Raw genomic sequence first — 26,272 nt, 5'->3', positions numbered from 1 at the left:
CGTTTTCCGCAGCATATTATGCAACACGCAGCACACTAATACTACTATGTCCACAGACTGTATTTTTAAAGATATTGGTTTTTCAAATACTCTGAATTTACTCATAAGTATGCGAAAAGTATTTTCTACAACTCTTTGAGTCCTTGAGACTCGATAGTGGTAGATTCTTTCTTGTGGATACATGTTAAGCCGAACGCGTTTTTAGCGTAACGCTTGTCCTCTACAATAATAACATCAGTTGGCATAGCAAGGAAATTAGTCTCAAAAGCGTTGTACAATGTGCTGTTTTGAAATACACATCCATCAGGACTTCTTTCTTTAGCCCCTACATCTACAACATACAGGCAACAACAATCGGACACAGCAAAATCTAATAGTACACTATGAAAATTATTTTTGTAATTGTGATAATTGGATCCAGTAGCGGGATGGGTAAGAATGTCAACGTGTTTTCCGACCAGAGCTAATGTACAGCGTGGAAAATGTCATCGCTCTGTAAACCCATATTCTATGTTTTTCGATTCGTCTGAAATTATCGGCACCTGAAACAAAATTAATGGTTCAAGTGGCTCTGAGCACTATGGGACTTAACATCTATGGTCATCAGTCCCCCAGAACTTAGAACTACTTAAACCTAACTAACCTAAGGACATCACACAACACCCAGCCATCACGAGGCAGAGAAAATCCCTGACCCCGCCGGGAATCGAACCCGGGAACACACAAAATTAATGTTTTGATTGCATGTGTGACCAACAAACTCAGATGAACAACCACAACCGGAGCAGTCACAATCACTCTCTGTGGATTAAAGTGATGTTGACGAGCTCAGCGAGACCACGCCAAGTGGAATATTTTTTACTGCTTGTCTCATATTCGTATCTGATTCTGAAATATGTGGTGAAACGCGTTTCAAAAGCTAATAGAACTGAACTTGCGACATTCGTAATAAGCTTTTGAAAACTTTAGTGTAATGATGTCTTAGTTCCATGTCAACCAAATTATGTGCCCCAGATTTTCTTTGAAGTATCAAGTTCCTGACCCACCATTGTCTTTTCTTCCGTTCTGCTTCCGGATACACCAGCCAATTCATTCTCTGTGCCGAAACAGCAGCAATAACCTAACTCACCACAGCACAACTCTCAATGAGCAGATCGTTCATGGACGGCTTCACGCGATCAGCTAAATCACGCTTTCGTTTGAGTCACACTTTCGTTTGCACTTCAATCGGTGTGACCTGTCCACGACCCACGAATAATGGGATCACTCCAGTCATGGATCGAACGCAATTACGAAAGCGTGGCACGCATCGGCGTTCACGCCCCTTGGGCACTTCGCTTAAGGCCGGTTGCACACACGACGGATTTTTCCGCTGCGGTCAGTTGATCGTCACCGCGGTTCCAACAGTAACGCACTGACGTAAATTAGTTGTTGCACATTAAGCGGAAAAATAAGCGAGCGGCAAATCTGTCTTCGGCGGCAGCTGTGCTGCCACTGGCGCAGACGGTAGTGTAACCGTCACTGTCCAAGTGGTGGCTCACGTTACCAAATACGCGGCTACACACACAACACTGTTGTGTGCACAAATTATTATTTTGTATTATTACATAGCTAATGTAGACGTAACTTAATAATCTTTTTCAGGCTGGGAAGTGAAAAAATTATGGAAACATCTACATGACGTCTCCGCCAAGGCTGAAGAAGAGGACAAAAGGAAGCAGAACAAGTTGTTCACAAGCACGCATTCGTCGACATAATAATAATAAACTTAGAATTTGCTCCGTTTTCATTTCAAATAATACTGTGAGCTTAAAAGCAATAAATAATTTAAATATTATAGTAAAATTAAGTGAAGTGATTAGATAATGAAAATCCACTCTCAATAATCGGCCGACCCGTACGATGGCGACAGGGATTTTTTTACTGCCTGTGGTGTAAACGCTTTGTTTCTGAGAGCGACGACCGTCAAGTGACTGAGGTGGAAAGAAACACACCTTTAAGCTTCTGTGGAACAGGTAGGGCTAAAATCTCTTCAGGAAGTGCTGGTTGCACAGACAGAATGCAGTGCTGTTTGCTGCTGTCAGCGATAGTGAAGCTGGCCGTGGGCGACCATTTCAGTTAAATGGCGTTTGTCCCATGGTGTCGGCTGCTGCACATCACAAGTGAACTGACGCTTTGTCGTGACACGCTGGCAATGGCGGACAGTTAGCGCGTCATCAAGCTGTCTAGGCTGCAGTAAGCCCGCTCAGGATGTCCTCGTATTGCCTTGCTGAGAGAGAGAGAGAGAGAGAGAGAGAGAGAGAGAGAGAGCTGCAATTTTGAAGCATTTAAGTTTTTCGCGGGCGCATTTTTGTACCTGCTCGGCGAAACTTTTTTTGCTATCCTATTAGAATTTTGATCAACTGACTATATTTATTCTTTGGTAATTTTATTTTTGTGATTTACGACCAAAAAGTATGGTGGTACAAATATCACCACGGCGCCTTTGTGAGATATTAAAACTATGATTACAAATGGATTTCCCACTTCCCTTTTGTGAGCTGTTATGTGTCATGAACAGTGTCTTCTGTTTTTATGTTTTCTTTTACTTTATTTAAAATATAATTGTTGCCAGTATTAGAGTTTACGTACCATAGTGTCAAAACAATCGTTGAAACTTTATCTCACAATAAAGGTACTAGCTGATACAGGTCACAATAATGTATATTGCAGAAGCGAAGCAGTGTGTTCCGACAACAGTAGTGACCCCATGACAAACATAAACTGATTGTTGGAGCAGATTTCATGCACCTCGTGTAGTGTACTACCACAAGATGTCAGGCATAGACTGAAGTGATAAGATGTATTCGCAAAAGCTTTAAAGGTAGGTTGGTATGCTTCCCGAGGACCAGAAATAACAGATTAATTTTGTGGTAAGCATACTTCCCACGCCCCTTCCAGAAACTACTTTGGGAGTAACCATACTTCCCAATAATCATTAATACACTATTGTTTAGTGAAATATATACTTCCCATAGTCCAGAAGGCTATATTTCACAACAAACAGAAACTACAGCTGGTGCAGAGACTCCTACTAGATGCCAGGAGCGTACAGAAATAGTAAACATATTTCCTTAAACGCTGTAAGGAAATGCATTTAGTGGGAAGTATATCCCCCATGGTACGTGAAAGGGTTAAAGTGGAAGGAAATTTAGCTTATCTCTAACATCCCGTCGACGAGGAGGCAATTAGCGACCGTGCACACGTTCAGTAATATAAGAATGGAGAGAGAGATTAGTTCTGCTCTTTTCAAAGGGCCAATTCCTGTGTCCGCCTTAAAACCATTTAGTAAAATCATTAAAAAAAACTTGCATTTGAATTGCCAGACGACAATTTCAATTGTTGTCGACACAATGAAAAGGCCAATGTACAGACAATTACGTCACCTCGCTGGGTACATATCAAAACAACCACTAGGTAAACGGCCTAAGACTCTGCGGTAGTAGTGGAATGTCGACTGTTCATTAAGGAACATTTCAGAACAATAATGCATCATGAAGAATATGCAGCCTGCTATCAACCAAAATGATACCTATTCTGTCTCCTCAAAGCGTTTAATAGGATTTTCTTCCTTTATTAAGTTAACATTCAGTAACCGGAAATTGAGAAACACAAAGACACAATAGAGCATAGGTACCCAACCCAGACAACGTACATGGGTAGTCACGAAGTTCTCACTAATTCGTGACTTTACTGTAATAGTGGCCACAATACCACATTCTGCAAAGACAAACACTACGGGCATTCGTGTAGGTCTTCTCTGCCCCACCAACATGGAACACATAGGAGGTAACAGCGAAACGTGTTAAATGAACTGCTAATTTCTCCTGTAGCTGTACTCGTTTCTCAAGAGAATACGTCACTACTGTGAACAGACGCCTGGGCAGACAATATTCATCTTGTTCTAATGGAACTACGATGGTCAAATATGGGGATTGTAACACATAAACAAAAGTTTTCTGCATTATGACGAGTGGTACTAAATATTTACCGTCATCTTGCCTCTTTCCAAAACAACATGATTACTTGCACAGAAACATGTAGCTACCTAATTCAGTTCCAAGCTTCTTACTATGTTCTATAAGATATCAGACATGAATACTGTAAAAATACGGCGTGCCGCCGATTTATTGAAAAACAGAATTGAGTATGAGCTTCTGAATAGAGCGATGGAGTTGCATCAGCTGATTCATCTATAGTGGATACTCGATCATGGTGTTATTAGGGGGCAACAAACGCACTGACCAATTTATGAAAAAGGTTCCAAGATCTCCTGCTTTTTCCTCTATCTACTTCCTACTGAAACATCTCCCATTTAAAATTATTTCTCTAACACACTTGTCACAAAATCAAAAACAGAACGGATCAATGTTAGTGGAGTTGGACCGTATCATGAAAGATATATAGTACTGGACGATACACCAACAAATTCCAAGGCATCCTTATATTCTCCACCTTGAGCTCTCGAGTAAGAAGACTTACCGTTGGTTGACTAAGCTCAGGTCATACGGATACTGATGAATCCAGACATTTGTTAAAATTAATATCCTGTCAAACTGTGATTCCCACGTCATTGAAGTCGGCATTGTACATAAATACTGCAGCGCCAAAGATATTGGTATAGGCATGCGTATTCAAATAAAGAGATATGTGAGCAGGCAGAATACGACGCTGAGGTCGGCAACACCATTATAAGACAAAAAGTGGCTGGCGCAGTTGTTAGATCGATTACTGCTGTTACGATGACAAGTGATCAAGATTTAACGTCATGTATAGTCGGCGCACGAACGATGCGACACAGCATCTCAGAGGCAGCGATGATATGGGGATTCTCCCGTACGACCATTTCACGAGTGTGCCGTGAATATCAGGAATCGGGTAAAACATCAAATCTCCAACATCGCTTTGGCCGCAAAAAGATCCTGCAAGAACGGGACCAACGACGACTGAAGAGAATCGTTCAATGTGACACAAGTGCAACCCTTCCGAAAACTGATGCAGATTTCGATGCTGGGCCATCAACAAGTGTCAGCGTGCGAACCATTCAATGAAACATCATCGATTTGGGATTTCGGAGCCGAAGGCCGACTTGTGCACCTTTGATAACTGCAAAACACGAAACTTTACGCCTCACCTGGGCCCGTCAACGCCGATATTGGACTGTTGAGGACTGGAAACATGTTGCCTGGTCGGACGAGTCTCGTTTCGAATTGTATCGAGTGAATGGATGTGCAAGGGTATGGAGACAACCTCACCAATCCGTGGACCCTGCATGTCAGCAGGGGACTGTTTAAGATGGTGGAGGCTATGTAACGGTGTGGGGTGGGTGCACCGGAGTGAAATGGGATCCCTGATACGTCTAGGTACGACTCATGACAGGTGACACGTTCGTAAGCATCCTGTCTGATCACCTGCATCCATTCATGTCCATTGTGCATTCCGACGAACTTGGGCAATTCCAGTAGGACAATGCGACACCCCACGCGTTCAGAATTGTTACAGAGTGGCTCCAGGAACACTCTTCTGAGTTTAAACACTTCCGCTGCCCACCAAACTCCCCAGACATGAACATTATTACGCATATCTGGGATGCCTTGCAACGTGCTGTTCAGAAGAGATCTCCATCCCCTCGTACTCTTACGGATTTATGGACAGCCCCGCAGGATTCATGGTGTCAATTTCATTCAGAACTACTTCAGACATTAGTCGATTCCGAGCGACGTTATGTTGCGGTACTTCTGCGTGCTCGCTTGGGCCCTGCGCGATATTAGGCAGGTGTACCAGTTACTTTGCGTCTTCAGTGTATTAACAGAATGTGAACATACAAGAACAATAAACTAAAGTCGTATTGCATTGTTCGCTGAAAGACATCGAAGAGCAGGTTCAGTCCTTCGCGAGGTGAGAGCTGCATGCTTCAATGCATTTGATAAATGTAGGTGACTGGCAATGGGTGTGTGTGATGGGGTGTAATATTTGTGATGGATGATGATGGTGATGATGATGATGATGATGATGATGATGATGAGAGGGGGAGAGACTGACATCCGGAGCCGGCACATAGCCTCAACTCCTCTTGAACTGTGCAAGGGGGCCGCTGAAGTTATGTTGCTGAGTCTGGATCCGAAGCACCACATAAACAGTGCATCCAAGAATACCACGATTCTCTCGTATGCTTGATCACACTATTGAGGAAGAGCAGACCGGGCTGGGGTGTCGGTAACACCTTAGGGTGCGGGGTGGAAACTACTATTAGTTTCGGACTTACCTGTTCCATTGGGAGTAAAGAGCGACTGCCAATAAACTTTCGTGTGAGTAATGATTCAAGTGACGTCTTGCGTTGAGGTCTACTGGGAAAGCATGTGCCTCAAAACAACTGTCGAAGGTTCGAATCCCGGCCCAACCACGGAAAATTTCGATCAGCTTTTAAAATAACCTTCACCCCATCAATGGTATGAAGATTCTCCAGGAACAAATTGGTGTCACTCCACGTTAAACTAAAAGTCCCCATTCCCAGGTAGCACTACTGGGGTTGTAGGGCACCCAAGTCTGTGGATTCCAACTGACGAGCTTGGAACAGTACGTTTTGGTAAAAGGTGTCCCATTACTTTCTGACTGTGGATTGGAGAAGAAACTGCTGTGAGAATCTATATAAAATTTTTCTTACGTCAGCTGTTTATTTGAATCGAGTTTCCGAAGGCGATTTCAATACAGGTTGTATTCTAATTGCGGTGGATTGATTGTGTCCTCGAACAGTTCCCAACACTAAGACGGGGTGAGATTACTTCTGATACCACTATCTTAGTCCTTCCTTCTTTGTTCTGCTCGTGAATAGCGCGTAGGAATTATTACTGTCGGTAAACTTCCGTATTATGTCAAATTTTTCGGGTTTTCTAGTCGCGGTCATTTTGCGGGGAGCATGTGAGAGTAAGTATTCGCTCGGAATTTGAATAATAAATATGTATGCTGAAAGCCACTCTCCAAGCGTCTGCTTTGATGATGATCTCCGTACTGCTCCTGTGCAAGATTCATTGATGGAATTAGCAGCTCTTCGTTTTGTCTAGTCTCTAAAATGGCTCTAAATACTATCAGACTTAACATCTGAGTCCATCAATCCCCGGTTCTAGGCTCTACAGTCTGGAACCGCGCGACCGCTACGGTCGCAGGTTCGAATCCTACCTCGGGCATGGATGTGTGTGATGTCCTTAGGTTAGTTAGGTTTAATTAGATCTAAGTTCTAGGGGACTGATGGCCTTAGAAGTTAAGTCCCATAGTGCTCAGAGCCATTTGAACCATTTGAACCATCAGTACCCTAGACTTAGAACTACTTAAATCTAGCTAACCTAAGGACATCACACACATCCATGCCCGAGGCAGGATTCGAACCTGCGACCGTAGCAGTCGTACGGTTCCGGACTGCGCGCCTAGAACCGCGAGACCACCGCGGCCGGCGATTCTTCCAATGGAGCTCAGGCTTGCGTCTAGTTATATTATAGTTTGTTTTACGTTGTCATCCCACAGTAGATAGCTCGGGATAGTTGCTCCTGGTTATTTTACGGTAGTTATTCTTTCCAATGGTTTGTCGCAAATGGCGTAACTGAACAGTAGTGGATCTCTTCGCCTATTTATGTTCCATACGTCAAATTTATTTACATTCAGCGTGAACTGCCAGTCGCTGCACAAATCATCGATATTCCTGCACTTCGCTAGTCCTCTGGCGTTGAAACCTTACAGACAACCGCGTTATCTGCGAACAGCTTCATAGAGATTCTGACGATATCTAATGTACTATTTATATATAATGTAAACAGTAACTGGTCTTTTGACCTTTCCTTTCGGTAATTCTGAAATCACCTTTACACCTGTCTGTTTCAAGCCCGTTAAGTATAACGTACTGAGGTCTGTCTCCCAAAGTGTCCTCAACCCAGTCACAAACCTGTCCGTCCCCGGTAGCTGAGTGGTTTCGATCGCGCCTTTGACAGGCTGAGCCATGCGTATCTCACGGAAGTGATGACGCAAATGAAGTTTCCAGAAAGTTTTGTTACCGTGGTTATGAGACTACTCCACGGGGCCGCATCCAGAGTGCTCATCAATGCACGCTTGGTGGGGCTCATCACCATCTCACGTTCGGTCAGACAATGGTGCCCGCTGTCGACGATATCGTATGCCATCGTTGTCGAGTCACTGCACTGCGGGCTCCGGAATCGACTCCAAGGAATGACCATAAGGCACAACAAGTTCATATGCAGAACATACGCAAATGACCTAGTGTTTTTAGCACGGTTAGGCGACGTGGCAAGAGCGGCCCTGCGTTGGATTAATTTGTATTGCATGGCTACGGGAAGTCGTATGAACATGGCAAAGTCGGGAGCGATGAACATCGGGAGAGGACTCCCGACAGAAAGTGTAGCATCATTACAACCGATCAACAAGATGAAATGCCTAGGAATTACCTTCATTACAGACGTTCGACGCACGGCGGCACTAAGCTACAGGAATCATCTGTAAACAATTCGTGCGAGTGTCCGGAGTCACAGGTGGATATGATACAACGGGTCACCTTTGCCAACTCTTATCTAGCTTCTCGCATCCCCCACCTGGCGCAAGTTCTTCCTATGCCGGTGGTGTTGGCGCGCCGAATCCTGGCGACATTAGGATATTTTGTGAGCACAGGTCTGCTTTTTAAGGTCGGATACGAAACCCTCACCCTTCCTCGTAGGCGTGGTCTTGGACTAGTCCACGTACGCGACCGAGCAGTGGCTATTTACGTAAGCACGATGATAAAGATGTGGACGGCACCTTGATCGACGAACTGGCTCCACCTTCTCTTTCAGCACCGGTAGCGGTGTCTCATATCTCACCATCGCTTGCCTATATGAGAACCTTTTTTGTGGAACACAGTTGTGTACATATGGAACTACCGACTACCAGGACGGCAACGGCACGTGATACATATCGCATCTTGACTCGACGACGGCCGAATAATGACGCAGAGCGCCGCCAACCAACAGTTACGTGGTCAGTGGTATGGCGGACAGTGCACCACGCACACCTTTATACGGGAACGCGAGCACTGTGGTATCAGATGGTAAATGGGAAATACGTGACTCGTTCCAGGTTGCACACAATTCATATGGCGGGCGAGCCACTTGTGTCCGCAGTGCATTGTTATAGACACAGCGGAACATCGCCTGATATGCCGGCCTTCGGCGGACGTATGGCGTTTGGTCCAAAAAATGAACGCCTTCGTCCTTCGGGTGGTGCCGCAAGCAATAGACAAAATGGTTCAAATGGCTCTGTGCACTCTTGGACTTAACATCTGTGGTCATCAGTCCCCTAGAACTTAGAACTACTTAAACCTAACTAACCTAAGGACATCACACACATCCATGCCCGAGGCAGGATTCGAACCTGCGACCGTAGCAGTTGCGCGGTTCCGGACTGAGTGCCTAGAACCGCTAGACCAAGCAATAGAACCACGGATACTACTACTCCCGGATATGACCCATTATCCCCGGACAGAGACAAACGCAGTGACTTGGATTCGAGATTTGACTGTGCGTTATCTTTCGGAAACGGCAGTAAGAATGCACTCGACTTTTGGGCCTTACTACAAGAACATCACTCACAGCTTATGAGACATCCGAGATATCGAACATATTACGCAAATTTTTTAGAGAGTGCCTTGCTTGATCCCCCACCCAGTTGGGATGTCCCGGGTAGGAGAATGTAATTATTGCCTGTAAGTATCAGAACAGGAAAGGACGAGGACAGTGGAGAGGATCCATCACCACACGTGAAGACGTACCCGACACCAACGCGAGGTATAACGGGGTTAGCGACGAACGCGCCCAAGAAGAGGAACGCGGTCCCTTATTGTTTTGTACTGACAGAAGCAGAAATTATTTTTTTTCACTATTATGTAAAAAAAGTCCACTTATTTAAGTTTCCCAGAAATATTTTATTTTATAAAGGTCATCGTCTTATATAAAAAAAAAAACTGATAGAAGCAGTTTACGTTTGTTATTGTTACACCGTTCTGTAAAAACAAAATGTTCACTTATTTACGTTTCCCAGAAAAAATTTATTTTAAAAGTTCATCGTCTTATACATATAAAAAAGAAACTGATAGAAAAAAATGGTGGTAGAGCACTTGTCAGCGAAAGAAAAGGAAAAAAAGTGGTCAGCGTGTCAGAATGTCAATCCTAAGGTCCCGGGTTCGACTCCTGGCTGGGTCGGAGATTTTCTCCGCTCAGGGCCTGGGTGTTGTGTTGTCCTAATCACCTTCATTCAATCCCCATCGATGCGCAAGTTGCCGAAGTGACGTCAGATTGAAAGGCTTGCACCCGGCGAAGGGTCTACCCGACAGGAGGCCCTAGTCACACGACATTTCCAGTCACAAACCTGCTCTGCCACTTGATAAGCTTGCATTTTGTTCACTAAACGACAATGCGAAACTGTACCTAATACTTTCCGGAAGGTAACAAGACGTCATCAACCTGGGCGCCGATGTCTACTGCGCTCTGGGTCTCACTGGTGAACAAAGTGAGCAGAGTTCGGCAAGATCTCTGTTTAAGAAAACCACAAGAAACAACTTATTTACTACAGCGTCTGATGAGGTTCCATCTAGTAGTGTGAATACTTCGGCAGCAAATAAATAGTGTGTTGTTAAACGAACATTCATTTTTCTAGTCACTAGGCAAATACTTACATAATGTTTAAAACCATTATATTTTAGATGATTGGGCATAAGCTTTATAATTGTCACTGAAATTTTGTCAAAGGCAAAGGACTTGGAAGGCCAGCTGAACGAGTTATTAACCCGAGAACGCTAACGATACGTAACCGGGAATGGACGTGGATAATAGCTGGAGAGTCAACAATGGAGTCGCAATGCAAGTTCACTACGCCAAAATACGTATAGTTAGTGTTTGTAGAAAAGCTGTCTACGTAACAACATTTCGATGTAAATGTTTACTCTATGAATTCAGCATACTGTATTTGTAGCTATTGAGCATCAGCCGGCTAAACGTTACCGGATTTTCAGTGTAATGGAGAGGGGTTCCACGCATAATGAAAACAGAATGTGTCAGATTGTCAATGAATTCGAGTTAGAGGATTGGAGAATGGAAGAATTGGTTGAAGAGGAAGACAGTGTTGAAAAGCTTTGGAATTCCGATGCCAGTCATGAGGGTCGTGATTTTTCCCCAAATAAGGAAGAAAACGATGAAAATGAAAATACATTACATACAATTCAAGATATTGAAAGTGTGAACAAACAAAGGAAGAGGAAATTATCTGTAGATACCAATACGAGAAGAAGGAGCAGTAGCTCGAGAACAACCTTTCGAACATCTTATAATGAAGAACAAGCCGAGTCTACTTCTCTTTTAGTAACTGAGAATAACGAATCCACTAGGAAAACGGGTTACCGTTGGAAAACACAATCAATCATTCAGAATGGGGAAATATCAAATAAATATATGCTTCAATAACACCCTGGACCCGCGAAAATTTTGATCTTAACCCACTGAACTGCTCACACCTATTTTTGACTGAAGATCTCATACACGAGATTGTTCTAAGAACAAATGAACAAATAGAACGACAAAGGCAAAACGACAAAATAATTGATGTTACACTAAGAGATACCTGTAAGAAAGAATTTAAAGCATTTATCAGTAACTTGACTGTCACAGGTATTATGAAATATAATTATTTATAGGCTAAATTATTATTTGACAGCGAGTTCTATGGATATCGTTATCGTGGTACAATGACCGACAAAAGAACCAGGCACCCATCAAACACATGCAAGAAGCGTTGGAAGTGTGTAACAAACTAAAAGCTGAGTTCTTACTTTACGATCAACGAACCGTGCATTAGCTTCCGTGGAAAATGTCCTTTTAGGGTTTACATGTGCAATAAACCAAACGAATAGGGCCTGAAATTTGTCATGATTTGTGATAATGCTACCAAATACATGATAAATGTCCATATCTTGGGAGTGGATCAATTCTAGACGGACTGGCAGCTGCCCATCATTTTTTAGCACAATTGGAAGTTGAAAGGAAGGGATCGCACAAAAACATTACCATTGACAACTGGCTCGTGAGTGTGTATCTCGTAAGGAAACTGAAGAGTGATTACTGTTTAACAGTTGCAGAGACAATAATGCAAAATAATAAATAGCTTCCAACTGAGTTTGTGGAATTTACCGCAGCAGAGGAGTCGATACATCCTTTTTCTTATTTCTCGAGGGTGACACCTTTTCCTACAAACCTCGATCGAACAAACTTTTAACTCTGGTTTCTAGCATGCACCACAGCGACTCTATTCAGATCACATTTAAAAAAAGAAATATTACTCCCATACATCCAGACCAAGGGAGCCGTCGAAACTCTGGATCAGATATGCCAAAACATGAACTATGGTCGGAAAGCGCGAATGTGGTCAATGTGTTTGTTGTACATGACGTTGAATATGACATCAATAAATTCATACATCATATAAGCCCATCAACACTTCAGAAATGCTCCAAACATAACTACACTGGCAAGAATGAGCTTACGTTAGATTTGCATCAACAACTTACATGTCCTTGGCTCATTGAACGAGACTATATCAAATCTGAGCGAGGAGCTAAAGACTGTAATTAAAAAAGGAATGTGCAAGAACAGCAAGGACCTTTCCGTAAAATCACACGAGGAAGTACTGTTCTACTGCCACTACTTCAAGAAATGCATGACGACAGTTTACTGGGCAACTTTTAAGAAGTCAACATGCGGCGAACATCAGAAGAAGGTGTGAGTTGAAAACCTATAATGCTGACGTGTCTAATTTCATCTTTATACATACAAACTGTGATTTCCATTACAATATCTAAATTTTATATCTAAATGACAATTTGCACACAATACGTTCCTCATTTTCATATAACAATGTAAACATATATACCATTGTTGTGCATAGTTAGAAAACAGCTTTTGTACAATACACCTTCTTGTATTACAGGCTTCAAACGAATAATAAGCATTTAATTATAGTATGTCCTAAATATAACCCTTTTAAAGATCTGCATGTACATTTTACGTATTGTTAGTAAAGTGGCGTTAATGTTCTTGGGGTAAAATGAGAAATTTGTTAAGAATGAATACAAATTTAACTGTCAAACCCCTTTTCTAAAACTATTTGTTTACAGTGTGGCTTATCTGGAAGTGCAAAGGTGATGATAAATAGTCCACAGAAAAAGAGAACAGAAGCTATTGATATGTGAATATTTTTAGCATAGTGCAGCACAGTCAGCAACTGTAACATGTAATTATATTAAATTTTAGCCTCCAGTTGCATAAGCAAAGAAACTTTACCTAGGCTTCTGCTATAATAATGTAGCATTCTTCAGAAATGTCACAATATAAAATTAAATTAAAACATGCTAGATATTGGACATGTCAAACTTAAAAAATGTTAGTACTACAGTACATAGTCATAAGACTGCGTCACTTCTACTAATGCTTTGCCGACAGGTCTCACCAACGGGCCAGACAGGTGGGCCGCGGACGCTGAGTTGTAACTGGGCGCAACGGGCAGCGACGCAGCGAGCTCAGCTGGTGGTGCGGAGTAATACAGACTTAAAACCAGCAAATGTTAACTGAGATTATTATGGGAAATAGTTTATTACAATAGTACGGATTATTAACGGCATTGAAACCTTAAGTTACTGAAGCTACCGTTTCGTAAAAAGCAAAAGTCTTATAAAAAGAGTACTGTACATGAGTATGAATAAACATTAATTGATACCATTACTTGTTACAACAGCTAGAAATGTTACTGGCAAATAAACCGTAATAACTTAAGTTACAGTTCTATGAGAGGTTCAAATGGCTCTGAGCACTATGAGACTTAACATCTGTGGTCATCAGTCCCCTAGAACTTAGAACTACTTAAACCTAACTAACCTAAGGACATCACACACATCCATGCCCGAGGCAGGATTCGAACCTGCGACCGTCGCGGTCGCGTGGCTCCAAGACTGTAGCGCCTAGAACCGCTCGTCCACAACGGCCGGCTCTATGAGAGGCAAATGACATCATATAGCGTAAAAAAACCTTTTAATAAGAAAAGACCATGAGTTAAGGTTAACAGTGTATGTGAGGAACTTAGCTAAGAATTAACGCCTGTGAATGATAATGACGACAAATGTCTCATACATTCTTATGTATTAATTGCTGATCACATACCGTATATTTAACCGCTAACCTGTATGAGACATCTGTCCTCATTATCGTACACAGGCGTTAATTCTTAGCCACGTTCCACACATTTCAGGCACTGTTAACCTTAACTCACGGTCTTTTCTTATAAAAAGGCTCCTTTACGTAATATAAAGTCATTTGCCTCTCATAGAACTGTAACTTCAGTTTTATAGTTTATTTGCCAGTAATATTTCTAGCTGTTGTAACAAATAATGTTATAAATTAATGTTCATTCGCCGGCCATTGTGGCCGAGCGGTTCTAGGCGCTTCAGTCTGGAACCGCGCGACCGCTATGGTCGCAGGTTCGAATCCTGCCTCGGGCATGGATGTGTGTGATGTCCTTAGGTTAATTAGGTTTAAGTAGTTCTAAGTTCTAGGGGACTGATGACCTCAGATGTTAAGTCCCAAAGTGCTCAGAGCCATTTGAACCATTCTAAGTTCTAGGGGACTGATGACCACAGCTGTTAACTCCCATAGTGCTCAGAGCCATTTGAACATTTGCTGCCGCTTATGACTATAGCGGAAGCCTAGGTAAAGTTTCTTTGCTTATGCAACTGGAGGCAATTTAAAATAATTAATTTTGATATGTGGCGCTTAAGAAGAATTCTGAAGATTATGTGGTTCGATCGGATACATAACGAAGAGGTACTCAAGTGAACAAGGGGGGGGGGGGGGGAGAGAGAACCTTATGGAACAGCTTTACTAAAAGAAGAGGTCTGTTGAAAGGGCATATCCTGAGCCATCCAGGAGATACCAACTGGATGATGGATAGAAGTTTGGGTGGTGGGGTAGGGTGGGGGTGATGCAAGGCTGTAGAGGGAAAACTAAGTGTAGTGTAAGGTGGTTCAAATGGTTGTAAGTTGCAGCAGTTATGCAATGCTGAGACAGTGTTTTGCACAGACTAGCGAGGACTGCTGCACCAAACCAGTGTTAGCACTGAAGGCCACAGCGATAACAAGGTGTGTGTGTGTGTGTGTGTGTGTGTGTGTGTGTGTGTGTGTGTGTGAGGGAGAGCGGAAGGGAGGGAGAAGACATGGGCTTACATAAGAATTTAAGTTTTGTAATACATCATTTTTGACCTTCGTGTATTAAGTGGCTGGCGGATAGTTGACATCTGGAGAAAAAAAAATCTCATATTTTGAGCAGTCGCCAATGACTCGGTATTCCATCTCATTATACATCCGTCAGAACACCATTTTCCCTTGTTCTTGTTCGTTGTTTAGTCGCCTTAAATGCCGGACAAGGAAATGTATATACACTCCTGGAAATTGAAATAAGAACACCGTGAATTCATTGTCCCAGGAAGGGGAAACTTTATTGACACATTCCTGGGGTCAGATACATCACATGATCACACTGACAGAACCACAGGCACATAGACACAGGCAACAGAGCATGCACAATGTCGGCACTAGTACAGTGTATATCCACCTTTCGCAGCAATGCAGGCTGCTATTCTCCCATGGAGACGATCGTAGAGATGCTGGATGTAGTCCTGTGGAACGGCTTGCCATGCCATTTCCACCTGGCGCCTCAGTTGGACCAGCGTTCGTGCTGGACGTGCAGACCGCGTGAGACGACGCTTCATCCAGTCCCAAACATGCTCAATGGGGGACAGATCCGGAGATCTTGCTGGCCAGGGTAGTTGACTTACACCTTCTAGAGCACGTTGGGTGGCACGGGATACATGCGGACGTGCATTGTCCTGTTGGAACAGCAAGTTCCCTTGCCGGTCTAGGAATGGTAGAACGATGGGTTCGATGACGGTTTGGATGTACCGTGCACTATTCAGTGTCCCCTCGACGATCACCAGTGGTGTACGGCCAGTGTAGGAGATCGCTCCCCACACCATGATGCCGGGTGTTGGCCCTGTGTGCCTCGGTCGTATGCAGTCCCGATTGTGGCGCTCACCTGCACGGCGCCAAACACGCATACGACCATCATTGGCACCAAGGCAGAAGCGACTCTCATCGCTGAAGACGACACGTCTCCATTCGTCCCTCCATTCACGCCTGTCGCGACACCACTGGAGGCGGGCTGCACGATGTTGGGGCGTGAGCGGAAGACGGCCTAACGGTGTGCGGGACCGTAGCCCAGCTTCATGGAGACGGTTGCGAATGGTCCTCGCCGATACCCCAGGAGCAACAGTGTCCCTAATTTGCTGGGAAGTGGCGGTGCGGTCCCCTACGGCACTGCGTAGGATCCTACGGTCTTGGCGTGCATCCGTGCGTCGCTGCGGTCCGGTCCCAGGTCGACGGGCACGTGCACCTTCCGCCGACCACTGGCGACAACATCGATGTACTGTGGAGACCCCACGCCCCACGTGTTGAGCAATTCGGCGGTACGTCCACCCGGCCTCCCGCATGCCTACTATACGCCCTCGCTCAAAGTCCGTCAACTGCACATACGGTTCACGTCCACGCTGTCGCGGCATGCTACCAGTGTTAAAGACTGCGATGGAGCTCCGTATGCCACGGCAAACTGGCTGACACTGACGGCGGCGGTGCACAAATGCTGCGCAACTAGCGCCATTCGACGGCCAACACCGCGGTTCCTGTGTGTCCGCTGTGCCGTGCGTGTGATCATTGCTTGTACAGCTCTCTCGCAGTGTCCGGAGCAAGTATGGTGGGTCTGACACACTGGTGTCAATGTGTTCTTTTTTTCCATTTCCAGGAGTGTATATGAGTCTGCTAAACTTCGGCTTCTGCCAGAAGTTACCTGGAAGGTCATTCTTCTAGGATAGATTGAAGGGACGTTTCATTCGTCACAATGATGTGGCTATTCTTATCCTGTAGAGCACACCTGTTTCCCTAAATTCTGGACATATAATATTACCAGCGAATCCGGCAATGCTTCGGTTTTGCGAAATGTGTATGGAAATTGGATATACACCCTAAACTACTCTCGCTATTCTCTCTGCCCATTTTCTCCATTCCCCTCTCTCTGTCCGTCTCCTCCCCCTTTTTGTCCATTCTCTCCCCATCCTCTTTGTCCATCTCTCCTTCTCTCTTCTCTCTGGCCTTGAGCGTTGTTTACTGTCACTGCAAATGAAACATTGATTGGGAACTGAAGTCGCTTAAAATGATGAATGGGTAAATCACTTAAGAACAAATGTATATTTGGTCGAGAGGGCTTTCAGGCTGTTGTATCTGTGAGAATAGTAGCCTCAATGACAGTATTTCGTATACTTTTAATACGTGAATGAGTAGGATAGTTTCGGACGATTGATATTCCATACTAGTACTCTTGTCATAAACCAATAACCCATAAATATAATACTCCTGTTTCTGCAGACGGTGCAGAGAAAAACAAAAGAGCATACCGTTGTTATGTAATTATCGTTTAAAATTATGGAGAAGGAGGAAGGATATATAAAGGGGAAACAATTTGTCTAATAGTTTACATGCCCTCCTATATTAGTTGAAACTGCGAGAAAGAAAACGAAACAACACGTTTTCACACCACAGCGGTTTATGTCGCGCAGTCGATTTTAACAGAAAACCTGTACATTCTCGTTTAAAGGAATACACATGTATAAAGTATGTCCGTCTGAACGTTTATTGCTGTATAATGTAAAAATTTGAAGTAAACCGGTCAAGCACTTTTTGAGACTTCTGCTAACAACGTTCCTCTATTTTTTATATTTACATATAATATATAGCTTATGTGTAAAATTTGAAATAAATCGGCCAAGAACTTTCGCAGATTTTTGAAAAAAAAAAAACGTTTCCCCTCTACATATATTTAAAAAATATGACCTATGCCCGTTCGAATGTTTATTAGAGCTTCGTACAACATTTGAAGCAAATCGGTCTCGAACTTTCCGAGATTTTTGGTTACAACGTTAAACAACGATCTGTCCTCGTATAGTAATATTTAGTATAGATTTGATTGTTCTCTGGTGTTCTTCTCAAAGCTAAAAAACGTGCTCCTGACGAGGACGCCAGGAGACAGCGTTTCGATATTTTCCTTGTTTTTTTTTTTACATGTACACTCCTGGAAATGGAAAAAAGAACACATTGACACCAGTGTGTCAGACCCACCATACTTGCTCCGGACACTGCGAGAGGGCTGTACAAGCAATGATCACACGCACGGCACAGCGGACACACAGGAAGCGCGGTGTTGGCCGTCGAATGGCGCTAGCTGCGCAGCATTTGTGCACCGCCGCCGTCAGTGTCAGCCAGTTTGCCGTGGCATACGGAGCTCCATCGCAGTCTTTAACACTGGTAGCATGCCGCGACAGCGTGGACGTGAACCGTATGTGCAGTTGACGGACTTTGAGCGAGGGCGTATAGTGGGCATGCGGGAGGCCGGGTGGACGTACCGCCGAATTGCTCAACACGTGGGGCGTGGGGTCTCCACAGTACATCGATGTTGTCGCCAGTGGTCGGCGGAAGGTGCACGTGCCCGTCGACCTGGGACCGGACCGCAGCGACGCACGGATGCACGCCAAGACCGTAGGATCCTACGCAGTGCCGTAGGGGACCGCACCGCCACTTCCCAGCAAATTAGGGACACTGTTGCTCCTGGGGTATCGGCGAGGACCATTCGCAACCGTCGCCATGAAGCTGGGCTACGGTCCCGCACACCGTTAGGCCGTCTTCCGCTCACGCCCCAACATCGTGCAGCCCGCCTCCAGTGGTGTCGCGACAGGCGTGAATGGAGGGACGAATGGAGACGTGTCGTCTTCAGCGATGAGAGTCGCTTCTGCCTTGGTGCCAATGATGGTCGTATGCGTGTTTGGCGCCGTGCAGGTGAGCGCCACAATCGGGACTGCATACGACCGAGGCACACAGGGCCAACACCCGGCATCATGGTGTGGGGAGCGATCTCCTACACTGGCCGTACACCACTGGTGATCGTCGAGGGGACACTGAATAGTGCACGGTACATCCAAACCGTCATCGAACCCATCGTTCTACCATTCCTAGACCGGCAAGGGAACTTGCTGTTCCAACAGGACAATGCACGTCCGCATGTATCCCGTGCCACCCAACGTGCTCTAGAAGGTGTAAGTCAACTACCCTGGCCAGCAAGATCTCCGGATCTGTCCCCCATTGAGCATGTTTGGGACTGGATGAAGCGTCGTCTCACGCGGTCTGCACGTCCAGCACGAACGCTGGTCCAACTGAGGCGCCAGGTGGAAATGGCATGGCAAGCCGTTCCACAGGACTACATCCAGCATCTCTACGATCGTCTCCATGGGAGAATAGCAGCCTGCATTGCTGCGAAAGGTGGATATACACTGTACTAGTGCCGACATTGTGCATGCTCTGTTGCCTGTGTCTATGTGCCTGTGGTTCTGTCAGTGTGATCATGTGATGTATCTGACCCCAGGAATGTGTCAATAAAGTTTCCCCTTCCTGGGACAATGAATTCACGGTGTTCTTATTTCAATTTCCAGGAGTGTATTTCCCATCTTTTTTTTCACTTCATCTTAAGCTATTCTGCTCGCTTCCAACTTCATTTTCAGCGGTCTTGTACACCGTTCTTCCACCGATCAAAGTCTGTGGTATAACAAGATATTCGGCGTTATTAATTCGGCATAAAGGTAATTAGAGGTAAGTGGGGAATGCAACTGATTCCGCAATGAACCAGCTACAATCTATAATGAAGTGTGGTATTTACGTGCACTGTGGTAGGAGCATCTGAATATGTTTGAAGCCTGCACTCACCTACAGAGATAAGAGAAAACCGTACGTAATTTATCTGTAGTCGGTGATTCACCTGCCACGGTTCCAAAGGTTTTCTTCGGAATGGACCTTGCTATGGTCACTTTTATCGCGTTAATCTCTCAGGTGACGAATAAAGGCGCAGTTCATAAGCTATTCCTTGCGTTTAACACCCGTTATCAGTGCACACAAAACATCAATAAGGCGTTTTGCCTAGTACTAGAAGACGCTTGAGATTGTTGACCATGCTGGCCACGGCCGTGAGAACTATTTTACTTTCACTGAGCATGTCTCTATCCCATCCTGTCTTTGGATTTTAGTAGGTGAAACTTCTTTTCAGTAGACTGCCAGAGTTTTCTAGACACACACACAACGTGGAGCTATGTCTGATGACTACAAATGGAATTTGACAGCAGAAACGGCTCACCAACACAACTGACTTCTTTCTGTAAGAGTGGTCTTCTGAGAGAACTGACTTCGAAAGTGGTATCACCGTAGAGGGCTACAAATTCGCCCCTTCTATCAGGATGTGACTTTGCCTTCAGAACACACACTTCCTTTTCCTGCTACTTTAATGTGTTTTGCATCGGAATAAGTTGTCTTCAGCGCATCAGATAATTTTCACGCAAAAACGCGCACATTCCTGTGTAGTAGGTAGCCACTCGTCGTTAATTGCAAGTTAGGGCAGGCGCTTTTTACTGCAAGAGTGACATGTGGCTGCTGCTGCTGCTGCTGATGATGATGATGATGTATGGTTTGTGGGGCGCTCAACTGCGCGGTTATCAGCGCCCGTACAAATTCCCAACCTTTTCTCAGCCCAATCTCGTCACTTTCATGAATGATGATGAACCGATGAGGACAACACAAACACCCAGCGACATGCGGAAGCCTGAGAACAAACGTTGCAACCGTCACCTCATAGGCACAGAGATGCGGTCCCTGGCTGATCACGAATTATTGTGTTACGCCGTTCCAATCGTCCACCAGAGCGGTTGTCAATTCATGGTCGCTGCTGCATGTGGGCGTGCTCCATTACGTCTTCCCGACGCACCTTACATGTGTTCTATGGAATTTAAGTTGGGGGAAAGGGCAGGCTAATCCATTCGCTGAAGGTTCTCTCGTTCCAAGAACTCCTACATCTGCGCTATTTCGAAGCGGTTGCGCATTGTCATCCCTAAAAATGATAGTTAGTACCGAATAAAAACCTTGAAAGGACGCACATGGCGAACGAGTGCAGTGTCAATACAACGATGACCTGTAAGAAAATGTTCAAATGTGTGTCAATTCCTAAGGTACCAAACTGCTGAGGTCATCGGTCCCTAGACTTACACACTACTTAAAATACACTACTGGCTCTTAAAATTGCTACACCAAGAAGAAATGCAGATGATAAATGGGTATTCATTGGACAAATATATTATACTAGAACTGACATGTGATTACACTTTCACGCAATTTTGGTGCATAGATCCCGAGAAATCAGTACCCATAACAACCACCTCTGGCCGTAATAACGGCCTTGATACGCCTGGGCATTGAGTCAAACAGAGCTTGGATGGCATGTACATGTACAGCTGCCCATGCAGCTTCAACACGATGCCACAGTTCATCAAGAGTAGTGACTGGCGTACTGCGACGAGCCAGTTGCTCGGCCATCATCGACTAGATGTTTTCAGTTGGTGAGAGATCTGGAGAATGTGCTGGACAGCGCAGCAGTCGAACATTTTCTGTATCCAGAAAGGCCCGTACAGGACCTGCAACATGCGGTCGAGCATTATCCTGCTGAAATGTAGGGTTTCGCAGGGATCGAATGAAGGGTAGAGCCACGGTTCGTAACACATCTGAAATATAACGTCCACTGTTCAAAGTGCCGTCAATGCGAACAAGAGGTGACCGTGACGTGGCCAATGGCACCCCATACCATCACGCCGGGTGATACGCCAGTAGGCGATGACGAATACACGCTTCCAATGTGCGTTCACCGCGATGTCGCCAAACACGGATGCGGCCATCATGACGCAACCGGTAGTGGCGTGTTTGTCGCTGTTAGTAGTAGTTTATCCTGTAGTGAAGTAGAAGTGCATAGTTCCTGTGAATTATTATGGGTGGAGGTTATACTCAACAACCGAGCTAGGTTAATAGTTGGCTCCTTTTACCGACCTCCCGAATCAGCAGCGTTAGTGGCAGAACAACTGAGAGAAAATTTGGAATACATTTCACATAAATTTTCTCAGCATGTTATAGTCTTAGGTGGAGATTTCAATTTACCAGATATAGACTGGGATACTCAGATGTTTACGACGGTTGGTAGGGACAGAGCATCGAGTGACATACTGAGTGCACTATCCGAAAATTATCTCGAACAATTAAACAGAGAACCGACTCGTGGAGATAACATCTTGGACCTGCTGATAACAAACAGACCCGAACTTTTCGACTCTAAAAGTCCAGAACAGGGAATCAGTGATCATAAGGCCGTCGCAGCATCGCTAAATATGGAAGTTAATAGGAATATAAAAAAAGGGAGGAAGGTTTATCTGTTTAGCAAGAGTAATAGAAGGCAGATTTCAGACTACCTAACAGATCAAAACGAAAATTTCTGTTCCGGCACTGACAATGTTGAGTGTTTATGGAAAAAGTTCAAAGCAATCGTAAAATGCGTTTTGGACAGGTACGTGCCGAGTAAAACTGTGAGAGACGGGAAAATCCCACAACAAAGTTAGGAAACTACTGCGAAAGCAAAGAGAGCATCACTCCAAGTTTAAACGCAGCCAAAACCTCTCAGACAAACAGAAGCCAAACAATGTCAAAGTTAGCGTAAGGAGGGCTATGCGTGAAGCGTTCAGTGAATTCGAAAGTAAAATTCTATGTACCGACTTGAAAGAAAATCCTAGGAAGTTCTGGTCTTACGTTAAATCAGTAAGTGGCTCGAAACAGCATATCCAGACACTCCGGGATGATGATGGGATTGAAACAGTGGATGACACGCGTGAAGCTGAAATACTAAACACCTTTTTCCAAAGCTGTTTCACAGAGGAAGACCGCACTGCAGTTCCTTCTCTAAATCCTCGCACAAACGAAAAAATGGCTGACATCGAAATAAGTGTCCAAGGAATAGAAAATCAACAGGAATCACGGAACAGAGGAAAGTCCACTGGACCTGACGGGATACCAATTCGATTCTACACAGAGTACGCGAAAGAACTTGCCCCCCTTCTAACAGCCGTGTACCGCAAGTCTCTAGAGGGACGGAAGGTTCCAAATGATTGGAAAAGAGCACAGGTAGTCCCAGTCTTCAAGAAGGGTCGTCGAGCAGATGCGCAAAACTATAGACCTGTATCTCTGACGTCGATCTCTTGTAGAATTTTAGAACATGTTTTTTGCTCGCGTATCATGTCGTTTTTGGAAACCGAGAATCTACTCTGTAGGAATCAACATGGATTCCGGAAACAGCGATCGTGTGAGACCCAACTCGCTTTATTTGTTCATGAGACCCAGAAAATATTAGATACAGGCTCCCAGGTAGATGCTATTTTCCTTGACTTCCGGAAGGCGTTCGATACAGTTCCGCACTGTCGCCTGATAAACAAAATAAGAGCCTACGGAATATCAGACCAGCTATGTGACTGGATTAAAGAGTTTTTAGCAAACAGAACACAGCATGTTGTTCTCAATGGAGATATGTCTACAGACGTTAAAGTAACCTCTGGCGTACCACAGGGGAGTGTTATGGGACCGTTGCTTTTCACAGTATATATAAATGACCTAGTAGATAGTGTCGGAAGTTCCATGCGGCTTTTCGCAGATGATGCTGTAGTATACAGAGAAGTTGCAGTATTAGAAAATTGTAGCGAAATGCAGGAAGATCTGCAGAGGATAGGCACTTGGTGCAGGGAGTGGCAACTGACCCTTAACATAGACAAATGTAATGTATTGGGAATACATAGAAAGAAGGATCCTTTATTGTATGGTTATATGATAGCGGAATAAACACTGGTAGCAGTTACTTCTGTAAAATATCTGGGAGTATGCGTGCGGAAAGATTTGAAGTGGAATTATCATATAAAATTAATTGTTGTTGAGGCGGGTACCAGGTTGAGATTCATTGGGAGAGTCCTTAGAAAATGTAGTCCATCAACAAAGGAGGTGGCTTACAAAACACTCGTTCGATCTATACTTGAGTATTGCTCATCAGTGTGGGATCCGTACCAGATCGGGTTGACGGAGGAGATAGAGAAGATCCAAAGAAGAGCGGCGCGTTTCGTCACAGTGTTATTTGGTAACCGTGATAGCGTTACGGAGATGTATAGCAAACTCAAGTGGCAGACTCTGCAAGAGAGGCGCTCTGCATCGCGGTGTAGCTTGCTCGCCAGGCTTCGAGAGGGTGCGTTTCTGGATGAGGTATCGAATATATTGCTTCTCCTTACTTATACCACCCGAGGAGATCGCGAATGTAAAATTAGAGAGATTAGCGCGCGCATGGAGGCTTTCAGACAGTCGTTCTTCCCGCGAAGCATACGCGACTGGAACAGAAAAGGGAGGTAATGACAGTGGCACGTGGGGTGCCCTCCGCCACACACCGTTGGGTGGCTTGCGGGGTGAAAATGTGGATCTGGATGTAGATGATGTAAACAGAATCTGGATTCATCTGAAAAAATGACGTTTTGCCATTCGTGCACCCAGGTTCGGCGTCGAGTACACCATCGCAGGCGCTGCTGTCTGTGAAGCAGCGTCGAGGATAATCGCAGTCATGGTCTCCGAGCTTATAGTCCTCACTGCTGCACGATCCGTTACAGCCATACGGATAAGATGCCTGTCATCTCGACTACTAGTGATACGAGGCTGTTGGGATCCAGCACGGCGTTCCGTATTACCCTCCTGAACCCACGAATTCCATATTCTGCTAACAGTCATTGGATCTCGACCAACGCGAGCAGCAATGTCGCGATACGATAAACCGCAATCGCGTTAGACTATAATATGACCTTTATCAAAGTCGGAAACGCGATGGTTCGTATTTCTCCTCCGTACACGTGGCATCACAACAACGTTTTACCGGCAACGCCGATCAACTGCTGTTTGTGTATGAGAAATCGGTTGGAAACTTTCCTCATGTCAGCTCGTTGTAGATGTCGCCACCGGCGCCAATCTTGTGTGAATGCTCTGAAAAGCTAATCATTTGCATATCACAGCATCTTCATCCTGCCCGTGAAATTTCGCGTCTGTAGCACGTCATCTTCGTGGTGTAGCAATTTTAATGGCTAGTAGTGTAACTTATGCTAAGAACAACACCCACAGCCATGCCCGAAGGGTGACTGGAACCTCCGGCGGGAGGGCGGCACAATCCGTGACATGACGCCAGTAACCGCGCGGCCACTCCGCGCGGCTGACATGTAAGTGTACCATGTTCAAAGATTAGAAGGTTTTTTCGCCCAGGCAACATTGATGTCTTTCCACAGTTGGACCAACAAAACGAACATGTTCGACGATGTTCCTGGATGCATTACGTGTTTCCACCTCTCGCCACATAAGGGGTATGCCCAACAATGTTGAAAGTGATGGTTATGGCGTGTGACATGGGGAGGCGTAAGGTCCCACTGGCATACTGTCATCCAAATCATTGAGCACGCTTCACTCTCCTGTCAACGCTATTTTAACACTGTATACTTTCTGAATGTGAGTCTTTGCAGAGATGCAATCAGTTCTGACTTCTGTTTTAGGGATGACCATGCGCGAACGTATGGGATGCGCTGGGGAGAGAGAAGCATTGCAATACGTCTACATGTAAGAACGACCATTTGCCAGTTGTCAACCACGCTCGTGGAAAAAATGGGGCATGGTAACACGTTGCAGAGCATGCACTGCCGTCCGTGGTAATCACACACCCTATTAAGAACCATCTACATCTAACATCCATACTACTAAAGCCACCGTATGACGCATGGCGGAGGGTACCCCGTACCACTACTAGCCATGTCATTTCTTTATTATTCCACTCGCATATAGAGCGATGGAATAACAACTGTCTGTATGTCTTTGTATGAGCCTTAATTTCTTGTATCATATCTTCGTTGTCCGTATGCGCAAAGTATGTTGGCAGCAGGAGAATCGTTCTGCAGTCAGCTTCAAATGCTCCTTTAATCCGACATGGTACCGATCCCAAACACTCGAGAAGTACTCAAGAATAGGTCGCACCAGGGTCCTATACTCTGTCTCCTTTACACATGAACAACACTTTCCTAAAATTCTACCAAAAAACCGAAGTTAGCCATTCGCCTTCCCTATTACAACCCTCACCTGCTCTTT

At 44.8% G+C, this 26,272-nt stretch overlaps 1 protein-coding gene across 2 annotated transcripts in view; it reads right to left on the bottom strand.

Annotated features, from left to right (window-relative positions):
* LOC126470446 (1-acyl-sn-glycerol-3-phosphate acyltransferase alpha-like) overlaps positions 1-26,272 on the bottom strand; it is a 790,262-nt gene that overhangs the window by 595,267 nt on the left and 168,723 nt on the right. The window contains exon 2 of one of the 2 annotated variants that reach the window (XM_050098283.1): positions 13,570-13,643. The exons of the other annotated variant lie outside the window; for it this stretch is intronic. The gene's annotated coding sequence lies outside the window, so the exon portion shown is untranslated. The remainder of the gene's footprint in view (positions 1-13,569; positions 13,644-26,272) is intronic. 2 annotated transcript variants of the gene reach the window in all.

The sequence above is a fragment of the Schistocerca serialis genome, chromosome 3 (genome assembly GCF_023864345.2).
Source record: "Schistocerca serialis cubense isolate TAMUIC-IGC-003099 chromosome 3, iqSchSeri2.2, whole genome shotgun sequence".
NCBI lineage: Eukaryota > Metazoa > Arthropoda > Insecta > Orthoptera > Acrididae > Schistocerca > Schistocerca serialis.
Note: the sequence above shows the minus strand (reverse complement) of the source record. Positions and strands in the feature narration are given on the sequence as shown.